Source organism: Sus scrofa, chromosome 9 (genome assembly GCF_054392235.1).
Source record: "Sus scrofa isolate SSC_HxYL_T2T_F1_AM1 chromosome 9, Sscrofa_HxYL_maternal_Yorkshire_Landrace_v2.0, whole genome shotgun sequence".
NCBI lineage: Eukaryota > Metazoa > Chordata > Mammalia > Artiodactyla > Suidae > Sus > Sus scrofa.
Genome location: NC_139391.1, coordinates 17,855,115 through 17,878,695, shown reverse-complemented (window position 1 = coordinate 17,878,695; position 23,581 = coordinate 17,855,115). Strand labels below are relative to the sequence as shown.

At 41.1% G+C, this 23,581-nt stretch overlaps 1 protein-coding gene and 1 long non-coding RNA gene across 51 annotated transcripts in view; one reads left to right on the top strand and one right to left on the bottom strand.

Annotated features, from left to right (window-relative positions):
- DLG2 (discs large MAGUK scaffold protein 2) overlaps window positions 1-23,581 on the top strand; it is a 1,974,117-nt gene that overhangs the window by 1,696,964 nt on the left and 253,572 nt on the right. The window lies entirely within an intron of this gene.
- On the bottom strand, window positions 12,666-18,032 carry LOC146399761 (uncharacterized). The gene is made up of 2 exons (XR_014814834.1): window positions 14,670-18,032; window positions 12,666-14,373 (listed from the first exon to the last, which is right to left on the bottom strand). It is a non-coding gene; the product is annotated as an uncharacterized LOC146399761 (long non-coding RNA).

The window sequence follows — 23,581 nt, the reverse complement described above, 5'->3', positions numbered from 1 at the left end:
ACAGTGGAGTTTAAATCGTAAGCTCTGAAATTTGTCTCCAATCCTTTTCTATCAATAAATAACCTCTGGGTCCTCTCCTTTTTTGTAGGTTTATTTATTGTGCACATACGTTGTGTTGGGTTTACCAATTACTGGCTGTGTGACTTTGGACAAATTCTTTATCTATAAAATAGAAATAATAATAGTGATACCTCATGGAGTTATATGAGTTAATATGTAGAAAACATTTTTTTTAAAAGGTGCTTGGGGAGCTCCCATTGTGGCTCAGCAGAAACTAATCTGACTAGCATCCATGAGGACACAGGTTTGATCCCTGTCCTTGCTCCGTCGGCTAAGGATCCAGCATTGCTGTGAGCTGTGGTGTAAGTTGCAGACGTGGCTCAGATCTGGTGTTGCTGTGGCTGTGATGTAGGCTAGTGGCTACAGCTCCAGTTCAACCCCTAGCCTGGGAACCTCCATATGCCACAGGTGCACCCTAAAAAGACAATAAGTAGATAAATAAATAAATAAATAAAGGTGCTTGGCAAGAAGCCTCAGTAGCTTATTGGATAAAGCATTAGCCTCCTAAAAAGGTGCTTGGCACATAAAAAGTGTTCAATAATTACTAGCTGTCATTACTATTATTGTTTTACTAAATTAATAATTACTTGATATAGATTAAGTGTTCGTGTCCCCCAGAATTCATATGTTAAAACTTATCATATTTGGAGATTTGGGGACGGGCCTTTGGGAGGTGATGAGGTCCTAAGGTGGAACTCTCATGAATGGAATTAGTCCCCTTATAAAGGTGACCTCAGAAAGCTCCCTTACCCCTTTTGCCATGTGAGGATGTGGCAAAAAGGGACACAGTTGTCCCTATAAACTATACACGCCTCCAGAACTGTGAGGAATAAATTTCTTGTGTTTCTAAGCCACCCCGTCTATGGTATTTTCTTAGAGCAGCATGAACAGTCTAAGACATCTCTCGAATCACTATGTCACAAAGTATTAAATCAAGAGTATTCACATTGGCATTATTAATAACAGTTTGAAATCCACTGAAAATTCTCTTTTGGAAGATTTCGAACAGGATAAATACTCTACCCTATGGTTTTTTAGTGTGCAGAGAGCTCTGAAAAAATTTCCAAACTTTTGTCTTCGGAATATTCCCTCCATGTCCTAAGTACGTTTTATTGATTCTAATGTTCATGATCATTAAAGTTGTTTCTGGTACTTGATTATTATTGATAATGCTTCTCTGGATATTTTTGTACATATCCTTTCAAGCAAAGGAATATATTTAGGAATGAAATTGCTGGAATATAGGGTATGATTAGTTTAGTGTTAGCAGATACTGCTAAACAGTTTTCCAAAGTGAAAGTGAACTGACATCACATATGAGTTCTTCATCCTCACCAACACTTGACTTCACTAGTCTTCTTCATTGTAATCGTCTCAGCGTTGGTGGATGTGTGTGGGTGTAGTTTATAGAACTGATATTTTATTTCTTGTTTGCAAATAGTTTGCAAAACAAAATTAGTTTGAGGTATCCATCAATTCCATTCATCTACCATAGCTAATAGCAATTTTCCTGAACCTAATCATCTTGATCATTAAAAATATCCATATGCACTCAAATGTTTCTTTGTTATTTGCTTTGTTTTTATTTTGCAGCTCTAACACTCAAAATCAAATTAAGAAAAAGACAGTTTTGAATAAAATCACAATCTGCTTTACTCAACTAGATATAAAATTTCAGCATTTTATAAACTGTTTTGGCCCTAGCATTCAAGAGTGACACTTCTTCACAGAAGGCTATGCATTTAAAGGAGAATAGCCAACGGGGAAAATTTATAAAGCCAGCTTTCATTTCTCTTTTTTTATATATGAAGCTGCGTTTTATTTTGCTGTATATTTTGGCTTTTGTTTTGTGCTTTTGGTGCTTTCTGGTTTTCATTTCTCTGTTTATTTGCTCCTGCCTTCTTTGTGGTTACTTGAACATTTTTCAGAATTCCATTTTGATTTATCTATAGTGTTTTTTATCACTTTGTATAGCTTTTTATTGTTTGCCTCAGGTATTATATTTTATATACAATGCATGACATATCATCAAAGTCCCCTAGTGTCGACATATTTCCAGCTCAAGAAATGTAGAAACTTTACCTCCCTTGATGTCCCTCTACTCTTCCCATTTGTAATGTAATTGTCTTAGCTTTATTCTGCATACATTAAGAACCACATTAAGCATTGCTGCAATTTTTCTTCAAATGCCCAACAGAAGTTAGAAACTCAGGACAGGGGAAGTGTATTGTATTTACTCACAATTTTGCTCTCGCCATGTTCAGATTCCTTTTATCATTACCTCCTGTTTCTTGAACTGTGTCAGTCATTCTCTTAGGGCAGATCCACTACACTTTTTCCACCCCACTCCTTTCTCTTCTTCTGGTGCTCAGATGCCATAAATGTTAGCTCTTTTGTTAGAGCCACACATGTCCCTGAGGCTCTGCTTTTTTGTTTTTTATTTTTATTCTTTTAGTCTATTTATCTCTGTTGTTCAGATGGGATAGTTTCTATTGTTTTGTGTTTTTAACTGCTTTATTGGAATATGATTGACATACAAAAAGCCATAGCCAGTTAATATATACAACTTGATGAGAACTTCAATTGTTTTATCTTCAAGTTTGTCTTGAAATTTATCTTCAGGTTACCCATCTCTCCATTTTGCGGTTGAGCTCTTCTATTGAGTTGTTTTATTTCAGTCATGGTTTTTCGTTCTAAAATTTTCACTTACCTTTTCTTTCTTTCATCTATTTCGTTGCTGAGACTTTCTATTTTTGCATTTGTTTCAAGCATGTTTGTAATTGCTCAGTGAGGCAATAAAGTTCAGTGAAGTTCAGCAGCTGCTCTAAATCCTAGTCAGAGGCTTTCCCTAGTGGCTCAACTGATTAAGGATCTGGCATTGTCACTACCGTGGCTCGGGTCACTGCTGTGGCATGAATTCTGCATACCAAGGGTGTAGTCAAAAGAAAACCCTGGTCAGAAAATTCCAACATCTCGGGTGTTCCCATTGTGGCTCAGCAGTAATAAATCCGACTAGTACCCATGAGGATGCAGCTTTAATCCTTGGCCTTGCTTAGTGGGTTAAGGATCTGGCATTGCCATGAGCTGTGAATTGCAGATGCAGCTCAGATCTGGCATTGCTGTGGCTGTGGCATAGACCAGCAGCTGCAGCTCTGATTCAACCACTAGCCTGGAAATATCCATATGCGCACACATGGGCAACCCTAAAAAAGCGAAAAAAGAAAAAGAAAATTCTAACATCTGTATCATCTCAATGTTAGTGTCTGTTTTTGGTCTTTTCTCATTCAGTTTCCTGGTTCTTGATAAGACAAGCGATTTTGTCTTCAAAATCAGAGGGGTGGGTGTTATAAGACTCTAGAACTTGTTCACATGTTATGTTTTGGTAAACCTCCTCTGACACTGTTGTAACAGGTGAAATGGGACCTTGTAACTTCCAGGAGAGGATGGAGTCTAACTCTGCTCGGGCCTCCTAGAGCATGGGCTTTGGAAGGAGAGCTTCTTGTTACTACTTTGCTACTGAGTGGGAACAGGAGCTCAGGACTCCCCACCAGGCCTCCCCTGTCACCAGCCCCAGTGGAGGGGTGGGTTCCTCATTAACTGCCTGAAGGGGGTGAAAGTCCAGTCTGCACTGACACCACAGTCTTCACTTAACCCCCCTTGGGGATGAAAATCCTGGCTCCCCCTTCAGCCTTTGTTGTTGATGGTGGTGATGGGGCTGCAGGGATTGTTGTAGTATTTGACTGGGATAGAGCTGCTATTACTAGACTGCTCCTTTCCTAGTCTTTTGACCAGAGAGTGCAGGTTTTTGAGGGGGGTTTCTGCTTGTGTCTGTTTTTTTGTTCTTGCTGGCTTTTCCAGCACCCAGTTCTGATTTCAGCACCCAGTTACAAGATGGTAAGAGAACCCTGGAAATTCAGCACTGGGCTGTGTCTCAAAGTCCCTAACCAATCTGCTGCCTCCTCTCTACCTTCCAGAGTCTTCTTATGTTTGTTTTATATATAACATCCAAAGTTATTAGTTGTAATTAGAGGGAAGAATTTTTTTTTTCGGCTCCACCCACAGCTTATGGAAGGTCCTGGGCCAGGGATCCGATCCAAGTCACAGCTGCAACCTACACTACAGCTGCGACAATGCTGGATCCTTAACCCACTGTACAACTGTGGGAACTCCAGAAAGAATTTTTTTTTGGCCTACTCCATCTTCCTCAGGAAATATCATTTTGGTTTAAATTGCGTTTCCTTTTCCCTAATAATATATGAGTTGAAACTAAACTTTTCTCGAATGTTTATCAGTTGTTGAATATCCTTGATTGTTTCTATTGAATTATCTCTCTTTTTTCCTTATTGATTTGTAGGCACTAGCAATATATTCTAGAGCAGCTCTTTGTGGCTTTATGTTGCCATGGTTTGCCCTTTCACCCTCCTAGTGATGTATTTTGAGAAATAGAAATTCCTAACTGTAATACAATCATATTTATCAATCTCTTTCTTTCTTTAAGGTTAGTGGTTTTGCATTTTATTTCTTTTTTTTTTTTTTTTTTTTTTTTTTTTTGTCTTTTTGCCATTTCTTGAGCCACTCCTGCGGCATATGGAGGTTCCCAGGCTAGGGGTCGAATCGGAGCTGTAGCCGCCGGCCTACACCAGAGCCACAGCAACATAGGATCCGAGCCACGTCTGCGACCTACACGGCAATGCTGGATCGTTAACCCACTGAGCAAGGGCAGGGATTGAACCTGCAACCTCATGGTTCCTAGTCAGATTCGTTAACCACTGCGCCACGACGGGAACTCCGTATTTTATTTCTTAAGGATTTACCTATGTTAGCATTATGAAGCTATTACATTATCATCTACAAACTTTATTTTGCCGTTCAAATTTAGATCTATAATCCACTTGAAATGGACTTTGGAATGAGTTGAATTGATTTTAAGCCCAGATTTGTATTTTTCTCTGTATATTCTGAATGTGCTTAATTAAAAATATATATATATATCTGTGTAGTAGAATTAAACTCTTTCCTTCTACCATTCAAAGTTCTCAGCTGGGGCCCCTGGAGCAAAAGGCAAATTAACAAGAGAAAACACACAAATTCATTTAAGTTTTATGTGACATGAGAGCCTCTCTAAGGAGATGAAGGCAGGAAGAAGGGGCTGAACAAGATGTTTTTATGCTGTAAGATTTGATGAAAAGTACAAATTGGAGAAAGATGTGGTGGGACAAAGGGTATGAGCTACGTGTAGTAAATTAGGGGAAACGTAAAGGCGGGTTTGTTTACATCCCTCTCAGCATCCCTGTGTCTTCAGAGATAGGATGCTTCAGGTTCAAGGAAGGCACCTCTCACAGATGGGGGTTAAAACCTGCCTCAGGGAAAGATCAGAGGGTCCTCCCTGCCCCTGCTATTTCCCAAACCCCAGCATTTGCTATGTGGCATACTTCTGATCACAAATTATCATCCGCAGAAAAGAAACAAAATTTGGATGCTTACTGAAGAATAAAAATGTTTAATTTATTAGGTTTAACATCTCTTAAGTACTTTGACAATGTTGCTAGTGAATCTCTGTGTAGTGCACAAGAGTCTTATGCCTACTTTCTAGCTTTTTGCCAATTACTATGAAGAGTCTATAATGCAGATCCTCTTGACTGGGCCCACAAAAACCAGTGGCGCACACTCCAGCTCTTCTGCTTTGTGAAAATTCCTTTTTCTCCACCTTTCCTCCAATTCTCAAACAGAGGAGAGATGTACTGACTCATCTCTCAAGGACCGAGGGGACACACCAGCGGCAATCTGTCTATCGAATATAACAAAACTGGTATCTGTGATTTTTAAGAGAAAAAGTTAATATGGATAGAACTGCTGTTACTTTTTCCCTGACGTGCACTTTCTTGTATCCTCCATGAGCTGAGCTCATCCCTCACACTGTGGAGCCAAACAGTGGGTCACCTTGATGGGGTTTGTGAGTAGGATTTGTGATACCAATAAAGAGAATAGATCAGAATAAAGCAAGGAGGTTACTGTCGTGGTCCAGGTAGGAGACAGTGGAGATGCATCACAGTGCAGCTGGACAAGTTCTCAGGAAATAGGCTTGACGGGACTTGATAAATAAGATGTGATGCCCAGGCATTTGGGTGGATAGAGGACCTCTGAGGAGAGCAGATTCAAGAAATGCAGAAGGGGATGACACCTTTGGTGATAGCTGATGGCTTGGAATTCTGTTCTCCTTTGTACAAAGCACAGCTTCCCAGTCTGACTGTATCTCTTCCTACTTTGAGGCAGGAGGAAATTTCAAAGCTTTTCTGCCTAATGCATCTAAGAAAGCACAGCCAACCCAGCTGGTCTGTCCTAGACAGGTACCTTTTGTTTGGACAATAATGCCAGTGGCCCACACGTCACTGAAGTGTACCTTTGGAGGACAACCCCCAGGGATAAGCCTGCCCTCTTTTAAAATGTAACAACTGGGGGCAGGGAGGAAGCCTTAACTCTGTACTGCACATCACATCATCACCAGACAGCCTAAATCAGTAAATTATAGTATTAATGTCGATACTAAGCAGCTCACTAATGTAGATTTTGGTAAACTTTGTAATGGGAGCTGGCTGGGGTTAAAGTGCAGGAGTATATAATTTGTGATGGTGTAGTTAACCCCCCCCCAGAAATCACAGACCATTTGGAACCTGCACTTGATACGAACCTCCTTTTCTCACAGAAGGACCAGGAGGAAGAAAATTGTATTATCCATAACAATTTTCCATAAGCTACTCAATGCCATCCTCTCACTTCCTCTACTGTCTCCCCCTGGGAGCCCTGAATACGGAGCTGGGAGCAGAGGGAACAGAGCAAATGAGACAGATGTGAAGGTTAAGAAGAAAAAAAGGAAGTTTTTTTAGGACAGCATCACTGGAAGAATAAGATGAGAAAATTGTAAGTCTAGAAGAATACCTCAGTTCACCTATACCCCTTTTAAGAAATTTACTAGGTGTCCAACGTTATGATTCAGAAGATAAAATTAGGACTAGTGGGTAGACATTATAAGGAAGTGGATGTCAACTCAAAATAAAGAAGAATTTTCTCATCTACGGAATTGTTCAAAAACAGAAGGAACAGTTCTGTGTTACGGTGAGATTCTCACAACTCAAGTATGAAAACAGGCTTGTTTCCAAGGAGACCATTACATTGGATGATTGGAGGCAGGCTGACTAGTTGACCTCTAGGTAGGTAACCTTCTCAAAGAGAAGACCCTGAACATAGTTTTTGTTTTAAAAAGAGCTTCTGTCAATAACCGTGGCCTTCTGTGGTTATGGAGCTGAGACTGGAGATACTAGCCTCACCATTTCTCCTATTCTCCTCGGCCCACACCATCAGCACAGAAAGTGGAACAAAGATGGAAGAGGATCAGAATGTTCCAGACATGGAAGAAGCTTTCAGAGATGAGCCAGCTGGACTCCTCAAAGGAGGATGGTGCAAACTCAGGGAACAAAAAAGAAAGATTGGACCCAAGGTCCCTTGACTCATTGCTTAGTCAGTTGTGTGGACATACCTGAGGATACCCACACACAGGCCCCCCAGAGCTTAAAGATCCCTGGAATTGGTTTCTAGAATTGTTCTAGAAACAGGTGTATTAAACAATTTGCTTTGTAAATTAAATGGCTGACCTCTTTATTCACTTGGCTCCAGAGTAAACATTTATTGAGAACTTACCAAGTGCCAGGCACTGTTTAAAGTGCTTTAAACAGATTAATGTACATAACCCTTAGAAAAAACGTCAGGCCAAGGAATGAACTTTGCCACCCCCTTCCCCCAAGTCATATGTTGAAGTCCTAAGCCCCAGTGTGACAGTGTTTGGATAGGGGCCTTTGGGAGATGATTAGGTTTAGATGAGGTCATGAAGGTGGGGACCTCACAATGAAATTAGTGCCTTTATAAAATGAGACACCAAGAGTTCCCATTGTGATTCATTGGGTTAAGAACCCAACATTGGGAGTTCCTGCTGTGGCTCAGTGGTTAAACCCAGCTAGTATCCATGAGGACACGAGTTCAATTCCTGGCCTTGCTCAGTGGGTTAAGGACCCCGAGTTGCTATGGCCGTGGCTGTGATATAGGCCAGCAGCTGTAGCTCCAATTCAACTCCTCGCCTGGGAACTTCCATATGTCGCAGGTACAGCCCTAAAAAGACAACAACAACAACAACAAAAAAAAAAAAAGCCCAACACAGTGTCTGTGAGGATGTGGGTTAATCCATGGCCTTCCTCAGTGGATTAAGGATCTGATGTTGCTGCAAGCTGCAGTGTAGGTCATGGATGCGGCTTGGATCCAATGTTGCTGTGACTGTAGTATAGGCCAGCAGCTGCAGCTCCGATTTGACCCCTAGCCTGGAACTTCCATATACCACAGGTGTAGCCATAAAAAGAAGAAAAATTTTAATTAAAAAAAAAAATCAAATGAGACACCAGAGTTTTCTCTCTGTGTATGCACATACTAAGGAAAAGGCATGTGAGCAGGGCGAGAAGACAGCTGTCTGCAAGCCAGAAAGAGCTCCCTATAGAACCCGACGGTGCTGGCAACCTGATCTCAAACCTCTAACCTCCAGAACTGTGAGAAAATACATTTCTGCCGTTTAAACTACCGAGTCTAGGGCATTTTATATGGTGGCCAATTAATACGGGTCCGTACTACTACTATTTCTTTTCACAGGAGGGAACTGAGGGGTGGAGAGGTTAAGTATCTTGCCCAAGACAGCACACTACTGACTGGAAGAACTCGGATCCAAATCCAGACAGGCTGCATCCAGAGCCTTTGCTCTTTACTGCAGTGATCTGCCATCAACGTGTGATATATGTGTATTTACCACCTTTAATTTCCCCAGTGTTTCCCAAGTCATTTCACAAACCGGTCTAATCATTCTTCACAACACTGTAATGCGGATAGAGCAGGTATTTCTCTCCTATTTTTGTAGATGATAAAATTGGCAGATGAAGTGAAATGGCCAAGGAGAAAACCCCAGGGATCCAGAGAACCAAGAATAGATTAAAGGCAGCTCGAAATTTTCCGAGCTGAGATTGCGTGAATGTCATGAAATCAGGTATATCCACCACCTAGAAAGATATAAAGGAAGTATTAAATCAATTATTTAATGTCAAATAAATGGATCCAAATGTGACTTAAGATCACGTAGTTAAAGCAGTACGTGAGTAGAAGAAATTTTTATTCCTAATCATGAGTTTTTTATTAATTAATATATCGTTTTATTAATCATTTATTTAACACTTACCTAGAGGGGCTGACTATGGACCAATCCTATAGCTCTATTGTTTATCCTTTTACAATTGATGTTCCCTGAGACAGTGCACTTTGAAATACCTTACCACTGAATATATTGGTACTTGAAATGCATTTTTTTTTTCAGTATGTGGAAGTTCCCAGGCTAGGGATCGAATCAGAGCCGCACCTGCCACCTTACACCACAGCTTATAGCAACCCCAGATCCTTAATCCCCTGAATAACGCCAGTGATTGAACCCGCATCCTCAGGGATACTAGTCAGGTTCCTAGCCCATTGGGCCACAATGGGAACTCCTTGAAATGCATCTTAAGTAGGAAATATGTCTTTTAGATTCTAGAGAAAGGGAGAGAAAAAGTCTAAGTCCAAGAGAGTAGAAAGACGTAGACTGTTAATTAAAGCATGGTTTAAAATAATGAAATCAATCAATATGAAATTCATTTATCAACAAACCCTCTCATCTTTTTTTGTCTGATTAATTGATTTTCTTCTGCTCCATCACTTTTTCTTCATGAGAACTTACATTTTGGGTAGGAAATTATAGGAGTATAGTAAGAAGTAATCCCATTAACAATTCATCTGGTAAGAGAGTCATACTAACTTTATTCCAGCCCTACACCTAAAATCTGGAAGGTAACGAACCTTTCCCAGCATCACTGTAGCATTTCTCTTCTCTTCTGTTCTTTCATTTTTTAAAGGTGTATTGAAGCATAGTTGACTTACAATGTCATGATAAGTTCTGCTATACAGAAAAGTGACTTCAGTTAGCATCTTTCTTCTAAACCTTGTTCTAAATTCCATTCTCTCTTTAGTGTCCACAGTGTCCTCTTAGATACTAGTTGGGTTTAGGCCAGCTTCAATGGCCTGATCTGTTCATTTACTTTCATCCAAGCAGGTCTGATTTGGGGGACCCTACAACATGGCCCATCACTTGACTGCAAAATGAGATTTTGTGCTTGTATTTTATTTCACCTAATAAAATGATGCTTATGGACGGACTATTCAACAACTACTGAGTTACTGTAGATATCATGGAATTGTACCACCCACAGTGTCCCCAATTCTGACAGGCACAGATGCTCATTGAACTGAACACCACCATCTATAGAGAAGTAATTAGCCAACATCAGGTTACATTGGAATCACTTTGCTGCCCTCTGATCAGCCCTTCATTCATTGTCTTTTCTCTATGTCGTGAGCTAAATGAAGCTCTTTTTCAAATTTGGATCCCTCTTTTTTCTTCTTCTTCTTCTTTAGGGTAATACTTTAGTTTAACTGCCTGGAAAAGAAACGGGCACTTTAAAGAGCAACCATATTTTCAAAAATAGATGAAGTAAAAACAGAGCAACAAATCATACACACAGTTGATTTCTGTTGCTAGGATTTTTCAGCCTCTCTGTTTTATTTATTAACCCATGCTGTCTGCAGAGAGAAATAGGACCTTTGAGAGAAACATTGGAAACTATAAAGCCAAATGCCAGTCAAACAAATAAATCGCCAATCTTGCCAGGGAAAGAAATTCCAATAATCTCTGTCTCTACAGAAGACTTCCGTGCCTGAAAACATCCTTCAGAACAGGTGTATAAAGCCACCCAAATTTGGTCAGACCATTTGGCTAACTAGTAAGCATGTTGAATTTTAGGAATAATAATAATAATAATAAAATATTTTATATATTATTCTGTTCCTATTTGAGGATACTAAGAGACCAAAAAATCTAAGTCATCTGGCTCAGGGCACATGGCCAAGCAGTAGAAGATCTGAGTCTTGAACTTGGCAGTATGGCTCATCTCTTTGATATTAAAAATATTCTATGCTGCTCCTTCTGTGAAATTCATGATCTCAGAGTAGCAAGATCTCACTATTTAGCGTGAAGCATAAGAAAGTGCTACTATATGAAAGTTTTGACCTGACAAATCTGTAGTTTTATATTGTTCAACCTCATAGTAAGAACAGTGAGTTACCAAAAACATACTCGTGATGCTTCTGCTCCAGGTCAGGCTATTTGTTCTGGGGTATACCCAGAGTCTGAGTGATTTCAGGGCAGAGAAAGAGAAAATCTAGAGGACTGAGTTGTTGTCCAAGTACCTTGACTCATGTTAATTAATCACTTCATCTCCCTGGACCTCAGACTTTTTATCTGCAAAATGGGTGAATCTCACATTTTTTAGACTTCAGTCCACTTAGTCCCAGAACAACTTAGGTCTCGTTTACCCCAATCACTGTCCATTTCCAGTGGCAAACTAACTACTGGTAATGAAGAATGTGTCTATAAAAACAAGTCGTGGGTGTAGGGAAGATTGTTTCATGCTTTAGCAATAAAGATATATTTATCCCTATTTAGAGACAATTTATCATTAAGTACACATATACCTTGCAGCCTAATTATTAGAAATTGTTAAGCCAAAATGTATTTAGTACAAATTATTATTAAGGGCTAACAAAATTACTCATAGCAAATAGAAGGGATTATGGTAAAACTAAACTAAATTTATAATTAAAAGCAAGAATAGTACTAAGTGGCAATGATGACCAATTCAAGAAAATATTGAGGATGCTGTGGTATTTTGAAAAAGCAACTTGGCCTCAAATTTCAGGATTTCTACCTCTCTGCCTATGCACTAGAAGCTGTGGACATAAGCAAACAACATATGGCAGCTAGTCTTCCTGGAGGAATGCCAAATTAAAGTGCTTAATAAACTCTCATAATGCACTCACTTGAGTACCAAATTAATAATCCTTAATAATTCACTCAGCAGTTACTGGTCAGCAGCTCTTGGTTGAATGTGAAAATGAATACATATGAAATTGCAAAAGAGCCAAAGAGAGGACTTGTGCGGCTTGATTGTGACACCCTCACCTTCCATTCCTGACGCTCACCAGTTGGCCAGTATTGATTGGTGTCCAACTGTTTCTTGAAGCTCCGGTAATATATTTATTCTAAAACTTGGGGCACCCATACACAAAGTCGCCCCTTATGTCAGTGCAGTTTGAGCCCTACACAAAGGTGCCAGGACAAGCAGGTGAGCAAGGGCTAATACCTCGGCCAAATTCCATGCACTGGGATGCCCTGCATGTGTGTGTATGTATCACTAATATGTGTAAATATATTAATATATATACATAAGAGTACACAGGCACCCATGATAAGAAAATTGAAGTTAAAAATTTATGAAATGACACTCTTACTATGTTCAATACCCTCTGATATTTTCTATTCTGTTTTTTAAAGAGAAATTTCGATCATGATATAGTAAGTTGATTTCACAACCATTTTATGCCCTGTGACTTGCAATTTGAAAAACACTACACTTAAAGAATGCTGTCCAGATGTTAGTTCACCATCACCTTCACAGAGAGGTGCATAGGGGCCTCTTCTTCTTCTGTCTTAGAAAGAGAGAAGATTTCCCCTCTTTAAAAACAAAAGCACATTTGGAAGTTCCTTGGATGGTTGCGTTTGAAACTGCAGACTATAAGAATAGATGGTGGAAATAACTATTAAAAAAAAAAAAAAAAGAATAGATGGTGGGAACTGGGGATAGTTAGCCTAGAGGAAAAAAGTGATGGAATGGAAGGGCAAGAAGGAGCTGAGAATATAAATGGCAGTCTTCCAATATCTGGGCAGCTACCAGAGTACCCAGATGTTGGAGGAACTAGGCATTTGTCTATGACTCTAGGGATGGATAGTCACTCAGTCAGCCTGAGTATTTATTGAGTACCAGCTTCTTGCCAGCTTCTGTGCTAAAGACTGCAAGTAGAAAAATAATAGCAAATATAGTCAGGTAATCTTTATGCAGAGAAACTGCTTTCCCAATGATGTGGCAGTTAAGCATGCCTGATGGCTAACACACATCAGCAGAGATACGATCCTCAATATTAAGAGACAAATGAATTCTGTTAAGCTCTTTTGAGTGGCTTTTGTGATTCACATAGCTTCTTGTTTACCAAGGTTGCCATTTGATGTCAATTTTTAAATGCTTTTAAGCATTCACTTCTGTGCAGAAATTGGTTCAGTTATGAAGCAGATGCCCCTAAGAAGTTATGAAGAGGGGGAGCTGCAAAGCTACAAACCCAGTCACAATTTGTCCAAAGGTTGCCCCTCCCCGATTCCACTCCCCAGATGAAACATGAAGCTATACAAGTGCTTCCATCTGAACTTTAAAAAAGCATTTTTAGCATTTTTAGAATTCTAGCTTTAGAATTTTTTTTTCTCGAGAAAATCATTAAACTTTCCTTTTATTTTAGATTATTCAATTTGCAGGAAAGCACACATGATAATGAATACACACATCTACTCAATTTGTCGCTCAGTCTGAGTAACGAGGTTTACTGCCTCTGCGGTCTAACCAATCTCTTTTAAACTCCGAAATAAATCCCCTGGAAGTTGTGGTCCCTATCACTTCACTGTATTGAAAATTAAATGCTAAATCTTGCTGGAGGTGATCTGAGTTTATTGTATATTGAAGCTACAGAGAGACGTATTCTGGTTCTATACAAAGTGGATTTTCTAAGTGTAAGAGCTACCGGGGTAGGTAAGAAGTTCCCCGTTGTGTGAGACTTCAAGAAGAGTGGAAGGTCACCTGGTATCTGGTTGGAGTGAAGGGAGAGATGTCGCTCCAAATTATCCTTTAGCTCTTTCCAATTTCGAGATAGAATGTTTCGATTAAACAAGGACTTCGCCTTAACTGGGTTCTTTTTCAGGAAAGAGCTTTCTGTATCTGCCTTCTAAAATCACATTCCAAAATACAAAAGGACTTTCTCCTGAAATGAATTTGCTTTAAAAGAATTGGTTAGGTCTAAATTAATCAGTGTCATTTTGTCTCTTCTGATAACAGTGCCACAGCCCAGCAAAATCAACTGATTAATAGTCAGTTGCTAGTAATAACGATAGTTACGAATAATAATGTTCAATATTTTTCAACAAGCTAATATTTATTGACTATGGTATGGCACGCACTGTGCTAAGTGCTTTAATGACGTTAGTTTAGTGGTAACCTGTTAGGTGGTGTAATTTTTATTCTCATTTAGCAGATGAGAAAACTTCATGTGGAGTTCCCGTCGTGGCGCAGTGGTTAACGAATCCGACTAGGAACCATGAGGTTGCGGGTTCGGTCCCTGCCCTTGCTCAGTGGGTTAACGATCCGGCGTTGCCGTGAGCTGTGGTGTAGGTTGCAGACGCGGCTCAGATCCCGCGTTGCTGTGGCTCTGGCGTAGGCCAGTGGCTACAGCTCCGATTTGACCCCTAGCCTGGGAACCTCCACATGCCGCAGGAGCGGCCCAAGAAATAGCAACAACAACAACAACAAAAGACAAAAAAAAAAAAAAAGAAAGAAAACTTCATGTTATGGAGATTGCATAACTCAGAAGGGCACTTGGATGAGACAGAACCAGAATGTGAAGCCACTGAGTATACTAATTCTGGAGAATAAACTCATAACCACTAGTCTACATGCAATGACTATTATTTAGGTGGTTCTGACCCTTGCTGATGTGTTTAGTCATCTTAATTATTTGGGAATTTATGTACCTCATAGCTTAAATATGCAATCTTAAAATGTGAAATACCATGTCACAAATTTTCAACTTTGGGGAAATGTTAAATAATTTATAGTATGTCTACTTAGCAAAGTCTTAAAGAAACCATTAAAATGCTCTGGACAAGGAGCTGTTAAGACACAGGCAAATGTGTGCAATTACAGAATATGAAACAGCAGAATGCAAATATTTTTGTGCAGTGTGATCTCAACTTTATTTTTAAAAAATTCATAGAAGGAGATAACCAAAATACTCTCAATGATTGACCCTGGGTAGTAATATATATTTTGTTCTAATAGTTTTTCTTTAAATAAAACTCCTATTTTTTTCCATAATGAATTTATTTTGTTTCTGCAGTTTTTTTAAAAAAAAAAAAACAACTTTGTTTTGTTTTATTTTTGGTTCTGAAAAGCAATTTAACTCTCAGATACAAGTTGCATGGTTTCTGATCTGACATTAATGTTATTTAGAGTGTCAAGTTTCCTCTTCTTAAATGAAGATATCATTAAATGGTCATATGTTCATTTAGCATTAAGTGAATATGCATAGAAATGGGCAACTCACCTTCAATGTAAAACACCCAGTTATTAAGGCACTTTGCCAAGAGTGGAGTCTAAAGGCCTAGAACTCCACCGAATTGACTGTTGCTGAGTTTCTTATCAGTAGCTTTGAGAAGGATGATCCTGTGTTTTTCAACTCACAGAGAATGGCGAAGACTGGTTGGGCTGGTTTGGAGGACTTAATGCAAAGTGATGTGCTACATAGTCAATTTTTGCAAGTCCTTCTAAGTGTAAACTGTCACCAGGCCTTGGGTTGTCTGGGTGCAGCTTCAGGGAAGCTGGAAGGAAGAGTAATTCTGTATGAGTAAGCATGATTAACCCGGCGAGGATTGGGGTGTTTCTTTTTCAGAAAAGCTTGGGCTGTCACACACAGAGGTTGTTATTGTTTGCCATGTTTTTGGGAAACTCTACCTTCCTTTGTTGTAGATTCATTGTCACTTAAGTGCCACATGAAACCTGGGCCTGATAAGGTCCCCTTTCCTTTTTGACTTTGGATTTGAATAGAAGTTACTCAGCATTAAACTTTGTATTTAGAATCATTTACAGAATGACTTTTACTAGTATCCTTTAGAGCAGTGAGTGAACAAGACTAGAGCAAAACATCAGGGGAATTCAAGCCTTCTAACTTTGCCTGCTAAGCAGTTGATGAACAGAAAGGTATGCTTATACATCCCTCTCCTGGGTGGAATGATTTCTAACCTAGCATTGTCTAAAATAATTTATTCAGAGATCTTCACAGTACAGTAACCTGGAAGCTACCTACCTAAAGTTACAACGAACATCCTGGCATTGTAGAAGGAAAGAACCAAAACCAGGGCAACAGTATTCTCCCAACCTTAATTTACTCCCGGGCAAAGTCACTGCAGTACTATTTTGCCATCTCTGTTATACAAGCTCTGAAGTCTCCGTTCAGTTCAGTTTTAAAGTGGAGAAACCAGATAGGTTCCCAGAAACTGAATTTGTTTCATGGAGGAGGAGTCTGTGAGTCAGGCTTAAGCCAAGGGTGTTGCCATTATGACATAGGCCATTACCGAAAGAAAGGTAGGGATGGCTCCTTGCCCCAGAACTGTCAGATGTGTCCGGGGAGTTGTGCAGAGTCTCTTTCATGATTCAGTAAAACTAGGCCATCAGAAATGCTATGTTGGGTCATAGCAGTGGTACCTTCAGCCAAGCGAGGATCCAAAACATTATTGGGTGATGTGAGAAATATTAGAATAAGAGGTAGGTAGAAGGTGCTGTGGGCAAAGCAGGGTGGTCGTTAACACAGTCAGTGAAGTTCAGAAGGACTCCCAGTGGCCACAGTGTTTGAAGGTGTTTTTGAACAAATGGAGACAGTGGACAAACAGGAAGAAAGGGAGCTGCCTGTGCAAAGTCACCAGTTCTCCAGAAGGAAGACAGCAAGGGGAGAGGCAGTCAGGAGAGCAAGTTTGTAGAAAGAGTAACATACTTCACTAAGAACATGCGTTTCGTGCTGCAGCGGATGAGGAGTCAGCAAAATATTTTAACAGAGGAGAGACAACATCAGGTGACCGTTTCAGAAAGAGCTTTCTAACTGAGGGGTAGCTCTTGCATTGAAGGAAAGTGAGATTAGAGGGAGGGAGCCAGTTTGGCCAGACCCTCCTTCATGCCCATGACAGCGGCAGCAAAGAGGGACACACACACAGACTAGAGAGAGAGTTTGGGAGCAGAGTTGATGGGATCAACTGAGTAGATGTGGAATCAAAGTTTGAGGTTGCAGTTTCTTGGATCACCAGGAGGACTGTGATACCATGATTTAGAGGCTTTACACCCTCTAAAATCCATGAGTTTGTCTGAAACCTTCCCAAAACTAATAGTATGAATTCTACTATATAATAGTTCTGACACTTGTACTAAATATTTAACTTTCCAGAACACTTCCTCTTGTTGGAACTCATTAAATATGCTTTTTGACAGATGAGAAAACTAAACGTGATTTGAGTAAAATCATCCAGTCAAATTTTGCTGAGATGAGACTCGAGTCAAGTCTCCAGACTCCTTAGTCATAAGTTTTAAATCAAATCCCAAATCTGATGGTTTTGCATTCTCTGCCCCTCACCCTTTTTTCTATTTTGCATAGAAGATATTAGAATTGGAAAGACCTTTGAATAGAAGAGGAAGCTAGAAGCCTTGGAAAGGCCCCAAAGAAATCTTGGGAGCTTTGGGGGAGGGCTAGGCAGTCAGCAGATGGGCAAAGGGCAGTGAATGACAATGAGCATTCCGAGCCTTCCAGATGTCAATGTTTGCATCACTCATAGTACAAAGGCATCCTGTTGTACTAGTTTCCCTATAAACCTCATCCCTGCAAAACATATGAGCCTTGAGAGGTAGGGAATGGAAGGTGGGGAGGAGCCAGCTGGTAGTGGCTTTGAATGGCAATCACAGTGGCCTCTACTTAGGATGGTCCCTGGGTCCTTGAAGTCTGTTCAGAGAGTCTTGTGTGGCTTCCCAATCAGCATTACACTCAAAATTTGTCACCAGGCAGTCTCAACCAAGGAATAAGTAAATCTGTTGATCATATTGCGTGAGATTGTCCATGCAGAGGCTATAAAAAAAAAAAAAAAAAAACCCACAAAAAACAAAAAACCTGTTCAGTTTGAAAGTGGAATCTCAACTTCAGTGAGAAGTGGAAATGGAGAGTCTTGGTCCCTGCAAACCAGAATAACAGAAATAACAGAGTCATTTTGCCATGGTTGGAGAGACATTTTTCAATTATCTCCCATCCATGTTGGTGACAGGGGAGAGGCAGAACACCTGTCTTCAACAAGTTAAACATTTGTGAACAGGAAGAGAGTTTTCATCTGAAGGGATCTTACTGTCTGTTTCAGGGAGCCAAAAGGAGCAAAGACTTCAGGATGTTTGGGGAGAGAGAAAGAGAGTATTCTTGATGAAAACGCCTCAATGCACTGTTTCCTTTCAAAGCAGATGTGGCCCCTCACAGGATCTGCAGCAACCGACTTGCTCTAGCTATCAACCCCCGCTGGTGGGCAACTGCCTTGGAAATGGAGGTCAAATAACGGTGCTTAGTGGAGACACACTCTGTGATTGTACAGCCCCCATCCTTCTGGGGGTTCCATTGATTGTCTCCCAGCCTCCACTCCTAGCCCCAGCCTCAGGTGAAACAGACAGAACCTGAACCTAGCTGGAACACGAACTGGGACTTGAACCCATGTGCCAGGACTCAAACCCAGCCTAAACCCAGATTGGGACTTGAGCTGACATGCTAGGACTCAAACCCAGCCTAAGCCTAGACTGGGAGTTAAACCCACAGTTTTAAACTAGAATCAGGAGTTCCTGTCGTGGCGCAGTGGTTAACGAATCCGACTAGGAAACATGAGGTTGCGGGTTCAGTCCCTGCCCTTGATCAGTGGGTTAACGATCTGGTGTTGCTGTGAGCTGTGGTGTAGGTTGCAGACTCGGCTCGGATCCCGAGTTGCTGTGGCTCTGGCATAGGCCGGTGGCTACAGCTCCGACTCGACCCCTAGACTGGGAACCTCCATATGCCGAGGGAGCGGCCCAAGAAATAGCAAAAAAAAAAAGACCAAAATAAATAAATAAATAAATAAACTAGAATCACTCACCCTGTGTCTGGACTCACTGAGGTTCAGGTTCTTCATGTCTCCTCACAGAATGAATTCAGCAAGAGACAAAATGATAGACAAGAAATAGACTTATTAAGATAGGACACTTGTGAAAGGTGCAAGCAGGCAGGCACGGAAGCTCTGGGCGAGGATGGGGTTGGGTGGGTGGGTGGGGCCTACAGTTTTATCTTCCAAGGGGAGTGAGGGGGTCAGAAAAGACCGCCTCTTCCTTTCTGGGAGTAGTGCGTCCTCCTCGGTATCTGATAAGGTGTGTATTCAAATCAGCCGAAGGGCGGTCCTAAAATTCCCGCCCTGGGTCCGAATCTGAATGCAGGCCTCATCCCATCCCCCACCCAACGACCTGAGGCAAATCTCAAGCCTCGCTACTCCTGCAAGCCTGCCTTGTGCTGATGGATTTCCTGAGCAGTTATTAACTTATAGTGCTCTTCCAGTGTCCCCTAAGTTTCCCCCTTTATCTATGGTCCTTTATTGGGACTTTTAAAACTATCTGTGCCTACTCCATCCCTGTCATAGGGACTCTTCTGATTGCAGCAAGTTCCCTTGCCATCTAGAACTATGATTTACAGTCAATACTAAGTGTTAAAAAAAAAAAAAAAATGCAAAGTACTACTTTTAAGGGAAAAAAACTTTTAAAATGTTCTCTCTAATGTTTTTGTGGGGGGAGGGAGAGAGACTCATACACTTAGGCACCCATAGGTGTGGTTTAACCAAGACTTCGTTTCATTTTACAACCTGAAACCTCTGAGATTCCCACAGCTTTCAAGGCCACCAAGGCAGCCATTCTGCCAAGACCAGTTAGAAGTGTTGGTGATAATCCCATTTTATCCCTGAAAACCACTTTGAACATTTAAAAAATTCTCGGAGTTCCCGTCGTGGTGCAGTGGTTAACGAATCCGACGAGGAACCATGAGGTTGCAGGTTTGATCCCTGGCCTTGCTCAGTGGGTTAAGGATCTGGTGTTGCCATGAGCTGTGGTGTAGGTCGCAGACTCGGCTCGAATCCCATTTTGCTGCGGCTCTGGTGTAGGCTGGCGGCTACAGCTCCGATTAGACCCCTAGCCTGGGAATCTCCATATGCCACGTGGGAGGGGCCCTAGAAAAGGCAAAAAGACAAAAAAAATCAATCAATCAGTCAATCAATCTCCAAGCAATTGAGCCAATTCAATCCCTTAGTTTTGTTTTCCTGGTGATAATTTCTTTCTGATGAACATGTTTTCAGCTGATTTTTGAAAGACATTTACACTGAAATAACTCCCCATTTTAGGTCAGTTTGATTGATTCCTATTTGAGGGTTGGTTTTTTTTTTTTTTTTACATGAGAGGATTTTCTAGTCTGTGCACTTTAACTTTGATAACTAACAGGGAGAAAGAGTAGGTGGTTACCATGGTGACCACGGCATCTGATGTGAGGAACAACAGATAAGGCAGGGAAACAGCGCCACACTGACTGAATTGCCATGATGATCAATAGTTGAGAGAGGACATTTAAATGTCTAGGCTCCACTTAGCAACTGATCAATCAATCGATATGTGAATAGTCGGTACTTCCACCTTAGCTTCTCATGCATATACCGTACAAATCAACACAGAAAGAAAACTGCAGCCTATGTGAAAATTGAGTCCTTAAATCATATTTGGTAAATACTTTTAGGTAAGGATAAAAATCATCCTAATTTCCAAATTTTAGCTACTCATCCTCAGACTATCAAGATAAATTTCAACTACAAGGTCTTGATTTGGGCATTAGGGGATTTCCAAGCTTAAAAGAAATGGAAAGAGGGCCTGATTTCTCAGATTGGCAGGACCTAATTTCTCATCCTTTTGTAGCCACACAAAAAGGTGAAATGAGAAGTTCTGCATCTCTAAGCCATCTCTTTTTGAAAAATCTTCCTGCCTAAAGACTGAGGTAAGCAGGCATTTCCTGGCCTGGGGGGAGCTGGCAGATTCCAGCCAGCCAGCTGAAGAATTAACTCTACAGTGTGAGTAACTTTGTTTAGTCTCTTCTGCATTTTAAAAGAGGATACTGGCCTAACACTTAAGTGTTGGAATTTCAAACACCAGCAGCTAAGCTGGAGGGTGGGATGGGATTTGGGGTGAGAAGGCTTCTGGGCTCCCCTTCGTCAGACTCCTCAGGCAGGCATCCATATCCACTGTTTTTCCAGTGCTAAGGCGGTTTTGGCTGGAAAGAGAGAGAGAGAGGTGAGTGAAAGAGTCAACATCTGGAAAGTGATTTGTTACTGCTTTTAAAAGGGTGGAATGGAGAGTAATAATCCTCTCTCTTAAATTGGCCCTTTTGTGTTGCAAAGCATCTCAAACTAGCTCTGCCACTAGCCTGAGAAGGCAGCCCCACCTGCTTCAATCCTCAGAGGCTTTGGCCCCAACTCAAGAGCGTCAGGAGTGTGTGCTGGCAGGCGGAGTTGATACGATAGACTCAGCCAGGAAGAAGGGAGCAGACTGAATTGGGGAAGCAGCTGCCTGCTATGCTGAAAACCTCTGGAAACTGGCTGAGGAGCTGTGGTGAGAATCCTGCTGCTTTTCTCAGACCCGTTTCTCCTGACAGTGCAGTGGGGAATCAATTGTGGCCAGAAAATAGGAAGAGGATGGCAAAGTCGTCTCCCCTTTCCTTCCTAGAACAGCACTGCCTGCCTCTTCTTAGCACCCACTGCTTGCAGGCAGCTTCTTAAGGCTGCTCTGTTTTCTTGTCTCTGTCTGTGTTCTGGGGCAATAGCAATCACTGCATCTTTCTCTTCCTCCACCTTAGTGCCGCCCCTAAACCACACGCCACATGTTTAATTCACCACTGGCCTCTGCCTAATAAGTCTGCCTCATGGGAGATGCTGTATATCACAGAGAGAGATTTAGGAATGTGAAGTTTTTGCTGCTGATTTAAATGGGTTCCAGAAATGCCTGTATCCACATTGATTTCAGATCAGATATTTGATGTTTGCAAGTTCTGTTCAAATAGCCAGAGCACGCTGAAGGAAAGCGTAGTTCTAATGCAGGGAGGCCAAGTTTATGGGTCTGAAAGAACTTGACTTAGGGATTGAACTATGCTTTCACCAGTTATAAGCGATGCAACTTTGGAAACCACCGAACTTTGTGTCTTCAGTTTTCTCATCTGTAAGAGGGGAATTATTACTTACTCAGTAGAGCTGTTTAAAAAGAGTAATTGTGTATGGAAAGCTGGACACTAAGGTCCTCTGAGGTACAGGGATTGTGGTTACATTATTTGGGGACATATGGTTAAGTATCCAGAAAAGGTGATTTATTAATAATCTTAGTAGTTAAGAATGGCAGCTCAGACCATTCTGCCTGATTGCAGATTCCAGCTCCTTTGTGGTTAAGTTAGCTGAATAACATAAGTCTGCTCCCCATCTGTAAAACACTGACAATAACTATTTCCTGGATCTGTGAGAATCGAGAGGCAATGCTTCATATATAAGGCCCTTAGCACTGCACCTAGCACACAGTACTCAGGAAATGTTGGCTGTTGTTATTATGAGGCAGAAATTTGACTTTGGAGCTAGACACGTGGCCTCCTTAAATGCACCTCATTTTAAAAATTTAAATGCAAAGGTTGGACAAAATGAACCCTCAGGAGCCGTCCACCTCACACCAGCTGTGTTCCTAGGAGCATCCACGTGCCTGGCACATAGCCCTACATCTTCCTTGATAGAGGCCACGAATTGAAAATTCAAACTTATTTTATGACGGAAAAAACAGCTCAACCTGATATATATTTGGAGCTTAAAAATCATAGCCAGTGCCTAAAACCAGATGTGTCATTTCATATACGGACTTGATTTCCTGAAGAATATATTTTCGCGGCCCCAGATGTTACTTTGCATGTCCGTAGCTTTGGGGACATGGAGATCTGCATCTAAACACTTTGCACTGGTTTTTGGAAACTTTATTCACACAAGTTACCCAAGAGCGGCACTTCGTAGCATTTCCGGTTTCTGGATTATTTTTTGAGAAGGAATCTTAACCCGTATCTCGGCATTCTGGTGTCACATCGTATGCATCTGATATTACCTCACTTAGTATGCATCTGATATTACCGTTTAAAAACCAGCCCAGAGTCACTCCTCAGTGTGCCTCTGGGGCAGGAAGTAGGCTCACTGGGCTGGGGGATTTGGATTCTCCTCAGAATGGGAGCACCTTCCCAGCAACCTTTGCTTTGCTATTTTAATTTCTCCATGCCCCCCCCCCCAAAGAATTTCCCGCATTTCCTCTCTATACCCTTTACGGGTGCGCTGAGCTAAGCTAGCACCTCCATTAAACAGAAAAATTAATCAAAATTTTTACAATTTGCTTGATGTAAAACCACCAAGAAGGCAAGAACTCTGTTTTCTGACACCTGGCACATAATACAGGCAGTCCTCGCTTTTGCATCAGAGGGAAAGACCATGGAAATGACATGTTCATAATCAATGGGGAAAAAATACCATTGCCTAAGATACTGAGCAAGCAGCTTGTCTAAGCCTTTGTGAATTGTCGCAGTCCTTTCTAGGTTTGGATCAGCTTCGAACCTT